This window comes from Brassica oleracea, chromosome C2 (assembly GCF_000695525.1).
Source record: "Brassica oleracea var. oleracea cultivar TO1000 chromosome C2, BOL, whole genome shotgun sequence".
Taxonomy (NCBI): Eukaryota; Viridiplantae; Streptophyta; class Magnoliopsida; order Brassicales; family Brassicaceae; genus Brassica; species Brassica oleracea.
In genome coordinates this window covers 12760759-12770012 of record NC_027749.1, presented here as the reverse complement: position 1 = coordinate 12770012, position 9254 = coordinate 12760759, and positions in this window count along the sequence as shown.

Here is a 9254-nt window from a genome sequence, read left to right as displayed (position 1 = left end):
GTTATAAGGAAAAAGGAAAGTCGAAACCCTGAATAAAAAGAAGATTACTAGCGATGAAGGTTTCATCCAAGTTAAATCTCAAAAGTTTCAAGATGGGTGATGCAAAGATAGTTCAAGGAGAGAATTGCCCGATAGCGCGATGGATATATCGAGGGATATGCATGTTAGCATCTGTGAGCGGGTTAATTATGCTCGCTCTAGATCTCTTCTGGCCGGAGTTTTTTGTGTTGTCGCCACCGGAACAGAAAGATGGACCGGGCGTGTCGGTACTCTGTTCAGCACCGTTCTTGATTTCTGCGGTTGTGGTGGTGAGGTCGTTGTACCTCCCGGTTCCGCAATCTTTTGATCTACAAGGAGGCGGGAGACTGCTATTGTCTAGTTTCCTTGCATGTATGACGTTATCTATGTGTGCTGTATCAGCTAAGCATTCTGTAGATGGCCTTATCTTTTCGTTTTCGCTGCTTTCTGGCTTGTGTTCCGCCGTGCTACTCGAATGGCCAATCAAAGATGTATGCGTCCAACATGTTGTCTACACCAATTTTGTATTGGCTTTGATTGGGTACTTAGGTTACCAGCGACCTGTTTGGCCGGCTTATCTTTTCGTAGTTGCCTTGGTCATTGTCAATGGCTTTCTTTTCTATGGAATACTTCGTCTTGATCTCCCGGAGCCACCAGAGCCAGAGCCGGAAGAGGAGGACTCCAAGGATTCTCCGGTCTGAAGCTTTTCAGTTCAGGGGTTTACTTTTAATTGCTTTCTGTCTGTCGCATGTAATAATAAGATTCTTTGCTAATTCTTTGTTATAACTATAACTACTACTTTTCATTTAATTTTGGGTATCCATACAAAGAAACTCTCGACTAAAGAGTATCATAAGCTCCAAAATAAACAAAAGTAATTAAATAAAAGCAAAAGAATTACAACTTTCACCAAATAATTTTCCATGGGATGCTTAAAGAGTTTGTCGATGTTGATCATATCTTGAAGCCATGACGAGCCAGAACTTGCGTATTGGTATCTCAGCGTCAGTGTTTTCATGTCCTGAACTACAGAACTAGTAGCATTGGTCTGAGCCTGAACAGAGGAGCCACCAGATGTGCTTGGCCTGCTTTCAAACGTGCTGATTTGAAAGCAGGATCTAATATAACATTACTCTAGCTTCTTAATCACACAAAAGAGTATAGTTTGGTTTGTTTTATGCATGTTAGAATCATTTTACATGTTTTCTTATATCAACCATCCTACCAATTAACTAGCCCTGGGACTTTTATCCGAGATCCGGATTCGATCCGAGATTCGATCCGGATCCGATCCGAAAATCCGGATATCCGGAGGGGCCGAATCCGGATCTGGATAGTAAAATGTTGGATCCGTCAAAGCCGGATCCAGATCCGGATATCTTGATTTTTTAGTCCGGATATCCGGATCCGTAAGTTTTATTAATAACTATTTTAGAAATAGTAATATTTATATATAAAAACTAACTAACTTTTTAATATATTTTTATTTTAATATATTTTTATTTTTATAATAGTATACGTAAATTTTTATGTAAATTTTGTAATATTATACATTGAAATCATTAAAAACATTATATATTTTTTATTTTTAAATTATTTTTAATATTTTATATATATTAATATTATTTATTTATTTATTTTAATGATCCAAATCCGGATCCGGATATCCGCCGGATATTACAATTTTTAGAAGGATATTCGCCACCCGGATATCCGAGAACCCCAGATCCGGATAAGGATTGTAAAATTATGGATTCGCCGGATAAGGATCCGGATCCGGATACCTTAAAATTGCTCGGATATCTGATCCGTCTGAGGCCTACAATTAACTGCTAAAATGGGGTCCACGACAAACATTTTTTTATATTTTGTTTCAAACAATCTAGACAAAAATTGACAATAAGCTAAACCTACTCTGATTTTCTTTCTCAATGGCAAAAATAATCTCAAACATGGGAGGAGCTCCTCCTCGCATGCGCCGTTCACCGTCACGGTATTGATTCATGCATGGGACTCCGTCGCCGTCAAAATCAATCAACAAAGACTGATCTTCGAGATCTCTTGGTGACTTGAGGAATTGAGAAAGCTCCGTGAGAGAGAGAGAGAGAGAGAGAAGAGCTTAAAGGAAGCGGAGAAGGAAACTGAGTCTCCAAACTCGCGGAGACGAAAGAGAATTTTCGGTTATCGGCGGTTAGAGAGGACTCGGATAGAGGTGACTCGCCCGAGTCGGCAGGAGTGAAGAAACGAGTGACGTGGCGGTAAATCTCTGGCCGTCAATAAGAAACTTATTGAATCGCAGCCGTTGATCGAATTCATTGAGATTCTTAAAGTCTCACCCTATTGGCTCCCACTTTTCGCGCCAGCTCGAGAAAGCCAGGTAACAACAAATTAATGTGTTTAACAAAAAAAGTTTGTTCCACGATATGTTTTTATTTATATAATAATAATAATAAATTATATTTTTTCAAATTTTTTTTTTTTTTCATATATTTAACGTTAACAATTAGTAGTCACATAAAATAGTATTTTTATGATTCTTATTAATAAATCGGATGGAAATTATAATTAATTCAATTATAATGAATATCTTGCATAAGCTCTGTTTTTTTTTTAATTACTCCTTACTTATTTGGGTGGTTCTGAAGCTACAGGAAACACCCGAGTACTGGAGAGGGATAATAAGGCAGCATATAGACTTTGAGCCGACTCGAACTCCCGTCCACCACCACCAAGGTTATTACAAAAAGCTCCAAGACCAAGTTTTATCGAGATTTACTGCTTCCGAGTATAAATTCCAGAAACGGAAGACTCTCATCATGTCTAAAGCCAAAAAAATGTCAGTGTCTTGTAGGAAAAGTAGTTCCTTGGCTGTTAGATGATGGTAGTAGCCCTGAGCAGAAGAAAAGTGATCAAGGAAAGAGCACAAATGGTGTCTCAAAAAAGCAAGTTTTCTTAAGAGAATGAAAGGGAATTTCTTTGTCTGAAACTTTGCTAGAGATGGTGAAGGTTTTTGATTGAAAGAAAGGAGTTGAACAGAGTTGATGTAAACATTAAGCATGAAGAAGTTGATACAGGAAAGCCATCTTTGCAAAGAAAAAACACTAGTGGCGCCTCTAAAGGAGAAGCTAGTGAGAAGGAGCGAAGGTTATTCTGCTCGCCCAAAGAAGCATACAAAAAGGTTATGAATCTTCAATGACACAAACGAGATTGAATTTGCTAGCTCATACTAATCTGAAAGGAGTTTATAAGAATGTTCCAGCTATCAAAGAGTCAATGAAGTAGCTAGTGATGTTCTTCTCTTCTTCAGACTGGAAGTAGCTAGTGATGTTCTTTTCCTCTTCTTCTCGATCTTCTTCTCAGGGAGTAGGAATCTTCTCTTCTTCAGACCGGAAGTAGCTAGTGATGTTCTTCTCTTCTTCAGACCGGAAGTAGCTAGCTAGTGATGTTCTTCTCCTCTTCTTCTCGATCTTCTTCTTAGGGAGTAGGAATCTTCTCTTCTTCTGACCTGAAGGAGCTAGTGATGTTCCCCTGAGTGATTAAGGAAGAAAGGTTATCAAAAGGAGAAAGAAGAGAAGAGATGTTCACTTTATTGCCTATTGATCAAGATACCTCAGTTGTTGGATCTCTGCCTCACATTGAGGTTTTGAATCTTCAGTAATAGTCTTCATCTCGAGCTTCTCCTTCTTAGACCTAACCCTCTTTGCTTTAGCCAACATAGACATCCTCCATAAGGTCTTGATTGGCTTCTTTAATGGTTTAAGCACAGCTCTCTTGGGAAGTGTTCCTTGTTCACAATCAGGTTGTCTCTCAGCTTCTTCTGGAGTTGTGTCTTGTTGGATGTTTGCAGGAGTTGGCAAAGCTGGATCAGTAGTGTTAGGCTGACTAACGTCCGGTTCCGTTCTCATGTCACTCTCCGCATGATGCAGCAGTGTTCCTTGTTCAAGATCAGGAGCAGTCTCAGCTTCTTCAGGAGTTGTGTCTTGTTGGATGTTTGCATGAGTTGGCAAAGCTGGATCAGTAGTGTTAGGCTGACTAACGTCCGGTTCCGTCCTCATGTCACCATCCGCATGATGCATCAGTGTTCCTTGTTCAAGATCAGGTTGTCTCTCAGCTTCATCTCTTTCTCTCCTAGTTGTTGCGAACTTGATGAGTTAGAGAAACTACGGCCAATAAGTATCCACCTCCAAACATCAATCCTAACTTGACAGCGGCGCTTGATGTCATGTGTATAGCAATCACTAAAGCCACAGTGAGGAAACCTATTGTAACCCCATGATCTCCATGAACGTTGAGTTTTAGTGCTGCCAAACCGAAATGAACAGCCCAAGCGCTCGAAGCTACAACCAAATAGGGTTCGGGATGTTTTTCCCCAATCTCATCCGTGAACCACGCTAACGTACCGTACACCAAACCTTGAACGAGAAATTTGATAAACCAGTGGAACCGTAGGTTTCTTAATGCAGGATGAAGCAGCACCAAGAGAATGAAGACAACGTAAAAGGGCATTGAGAACGCGACAACGAAAAATAGCCGGCCCTTGAGTTCTTCACCCCACTTAGACCCGTAAGTGAAGGCCATCCCAACGATGGCAAAACACAAAGAAGACACTGAGAGTAACAGAGCCGTAGCGCCGCTGAAATTTGAAAAAAATATCAGTTTTTGTTAGAAAAAAAAAACCTTACATCAAAGTGTGATTACTGATTGCTTGAAGAGAAAGAAAGTCTAACATGTTTTGTACTTTAACCGAGATGGAACGAGGTGATCGGCGTACTTGACAGAGATGGAACAAGAGTGATCGGAGATGGAGAGACGTACGATGATGTTACCGTTGTGAATTTGAGAACCTTGTGAAACTTAACACGCAAGGTAGAAAGGAAAAAATATTATGGAGAATATAATCGCACCTGCGTGCGTTTAAATGGGCCCCACTTTCAAATTTTTGTTTTAGAATTTAAATAAATGGTATTTATATATATATATATATAGATATAATTCTTAAATGATATAAAAAAATGCGCTTTGAAATGTGACAATATTTCATTATAGAACAAAATTTAGGTTCACTCCATGGTGAACCTTTAAATTCACCACTCTTCTTTTTACCAAACAAAATGTCACATAGATTAATAATAAAATACATTATTTTTTAAAAACAAAATCTAAAATAATTGAAAAAAAATAATGACGCTCATTTTAATGACGCTAACGCCACTAACTAAACCCTAAATCTTAAATTTTACACCCTAACCTTAAATCTAAACCCTAGACCTTAAATTCTAAATTCAAACTCTAAACCCTAAACCCAAACCCTATATCTTAAACTCAAACCCTAAACCCTAAATCCAAACCGTAAACTCTAAACCCAAATCCTAGACCTTAAACTCAAACCCTAGATCCTAAATCCAACCCTAGACTCTAAACCCAAATCTTAAACCCTAAAGAAACAACATCAACATTAACCCAAACCTTTAGGATATATGATTTGGGTTCAGGGTTTACGATTTGATTTTAAGGTGTACGGATTAGGTTTGGTTATATGGTTTGAGTTTATAGTCTATGACTTGGGTTTAGGATATAGGGTTTGAGTTTATGATATAGGGTTTGGGTTTAGGATATATTGTTTGGGTTTAGGGTGTACGGTTTGGGTTTAGGATTTAGAATTTGGGTTTAGAGTTTATGGTTTAGATTTAAAGTTTAGGGTTTAGTTAGTGGCGTACATGAGATCTCTGTGCATAGTTGATCCAACAGTGCAAAGTTTAGGGTTTAGATCCAACTATGCACTGTTGGATCAACTATGCACCACCCTATCTCAACCTGTTCACAACGTACATGAGATCTCTTCTTCTCTTGGATTACCGGTCCTTAATCTCTTGCAACAATTTCGAGCAGACCATGCTTCCAGCTTCCTGTTATGATTCAGGTTATTTCCGAAACTGTCAATTTTATTCTCTGTACATATGAATTTTATGGTTTCCTCTTTAAAGAGTATGATGCATGCATCTTGTGAGTTCTTTGTAGGTGCTAAAATCTGGAGCTAGCGTATATGTTTCTTACGGTTGCCTATCAGCAATTCACAAGCTGACTTTGCTTAAGTAAGTCAGACGATCTTGTCGAGCTACTGAACAATGATCTAATATTTCAAGGTACATTGTTTTGTAATCTGTTATTTTTATCTGTTGAGAATTCCTTAACCCGGTTGTTTTTAATGTAAAGCTTTAAGTTGACTTAACCCTGTTGTTGACTAAAAAATTGGAAAATTGGTAATAATTTTAAAATGTTTACAAAAAAAAAGTAACATTTGACTGATATGGGCGGCCTCTGAATTCTCATAATCTAAAATGATAAAAATCAGATTAGTCTTCAATCCTCATCTTCTTACCAACGTGACTTACTTATATTTTTTTTTAAGACAACTTAATTTCATTCAAACTCAACTCTTTCGGTTACAACAAAAAGAGGGAAATACCATCTTCTTTGATTCAAAAGATAAAACTACAATAACACAAACAGATCGACAAGATAGTACTTCAAGAGAAGATGACAGCGAATTCAAGACGAAGCTCGAATGCGTCAATAAAGCTTTAACGACAAAGTCGAATAGCTGAAAGATAGTCACATGTGACGTTAACACCCAATCCGCACCTCGGAGAATCGTCGAAACAAAATCCGTTGCATCTTCAGGCCCCAAACGGACTGCTACACAAGATAGAAAAACGGCTATAAATATGGGTGGACACTTCCATTTAACTTTTGGAAGGGAAACACTCCTTAACAAGGAGGTAGTGGATATAACGGTTCGCTTCTCTAAAGAGAAGGATGCTAGTGGTGATGAAGACGATCCCGGTAGACCAACCGGTAATGGGGAGGATAGTAAGCTCTTCGCACAAGAGAGATGCATCGTTATATGTAAACCTGCTTCGGTACCGACTCCGGTAAACGCATAGATAACCTTTAGGCAATTAATCAAGGAGACTGAATACCCCCACAACATTGTGGGCTGTGAAAGCAAAGGTCTGGGCCACTGATAATTAAAAACTATTGGACTACCCAAGCCCAATTTCAGTAAATGTAAGCCCATCCCGAGCAAATTTGAAACGTAACCTCGTCGGGAAGATGAAAGCCTGGTGGATGAAGTGCGGCGACCGGTGAGCGGCCAAGATAGGCTTGGTGAGGGGGGGGGATCGTTGGCTCAGGCCTCCGACCAACAGCTGGCAGGATGAGACGCGACGGAGGAAGATAGCTGAAGCTTTTCTTAATCCGATGAGAACAGAGCTTCGATGAGGGAACGGAGAGGTCTTGTGGCTGAGATGACGGCAGATCTGGCTGGTGAGGCGCAACTCTCAATGAATGAACGGCGTCGACCCCAACAAGGGGTGAGAATTCGTCGAGAAGAAGGTAAGCGTGGTCGCAAACCGAGGTTGATGAAGTACGGCGACTGTAACCGGCGAGAGGCTCGACGGGTTGGGGAACCCCCCAGAAAATGTCAGATCCAGTGGAACCAGATCTGTAGTGAGACAGACAAAAGTTTCGACTCGCACCAAATAGTTTTCTCCAAAGAGGAATGTTGGCGTGAGCAGAGATCTTGACATTAACGGAGCACCAGGTCGGAGAACTGGTGTAGACGGTGAAAACAAAACAGAGACATGGAAGACGAAGAGAGCCAGAGCGGAGGGCCCGACGCCGGCGGCCAGAAGCTTCACCGGCGTCGAGAGGCGGCTGCAACAAGGGAGTCTCGATAGTGGGGCCTGAGAGCTTTTAGGGCGAACTACCCGCACCCATTTTCTTAGTTACTTATACTTTTTATAATGGAAATTCCAAAGCAAAACCTAATATTAGTTTCTACATTATGATTTATGCATGTGAAACGTCTGGTGTATAGTTTTTTATTTACAACATTCGCAACGATCAACCATGATTGAAATGAAATATTTAAATCATACTAGTCACCCTGATTTTTCTTCTTAATTTATCACTTTTAATGTATAATTTTTGTGATAATAGTTGACAAAAATATTTTAACTAATATATACACACCACATTTCTTTTATACTTTTCATTCAACGTTTTGACAGACAAAATCCTAAAAATAAAATCCCGTGTCCAAATAAAACCCGAATTACAAAAGATATTCCACTAAACATGCGACCTGTCGTTTTCACTTTCCGGGAACCATCGATCTTTTGAGTTGTGATTTTGGTTCAAGATTATGTCGCTAAAACGTAACTGATAACAACGACAAAAAAAAAAAACAAGAAGAAGAGAGTGATTATTAACCGTTTGTCCATCTACACGTCCTCGTCAACGTCCAACGATACAATTCCCAAAAGACTAACTGCCTAAAAACAAACAATGTGTAATAAGTTAATAACGATGAAATGCCCACAAAATATAACGTTTTGTAACCTAATCATTAATCATACTCTTAGTTTCAAAATCATACTAATATATTTAAGAAAATTGTACTATTCCAGAATTGTTGATAGTGAAGGTACTTATTTACAAGTCATTTTCAATAATAAACAAACAAAAACGCCATACCTTCCCTCGTGAAACAAGAAGCACAAAAGAGAAGCGTTATATTTACTAGGGATCGTTATCCGCGCCAAGGCGCAGAGTTTTTGCATTTTAATCTATTTTTGTCTCTTGTTTCCTAATCTAGCATTTAGTTTTTCAATGCATTTTATCTTCACCATCTTCTCTTGTCTTGTTTACATGTGTTTTCACGTTCTGTCGTTTGATTTGTCTTAGTTTTGGCTTGTGTAATAACTTGACTCTGCTTATTCTTTTTTCATTATTTATTGATTAATATTTTTATCTCTCTTAACTTTGTGTTGCCACTAATTTGCTCGAATCATTTTTCAACATCTGCTTCGTATTCTTTTCATATTCATTAACTATTGTCTTCAATCTCTTTAAATCCTAAAAACCCTACATGTTCTTTTGTTTATTAAATCGCATATTAAATATTGTTGAAACTGTTTATTTATTCTAATAAATCCTTACGATTATAACTAAGATGATATGGATAAAAGACTGATTATAATTTAGTTGAAATTAAAGTCTAAAGTAGAAGTTATTAAACTTGCAATCCTTCTTTTTGTCATCCAAGATAGCTTTAGTCAAATCAATTATATTGATTTAGAAAACCCATAAGCTATTTCAATCCCAAACAACCAAAAAACAGGCGCATTTGTTATTGACGCTGCGGCGGGTTTCCTTTACTATAAACATAATTG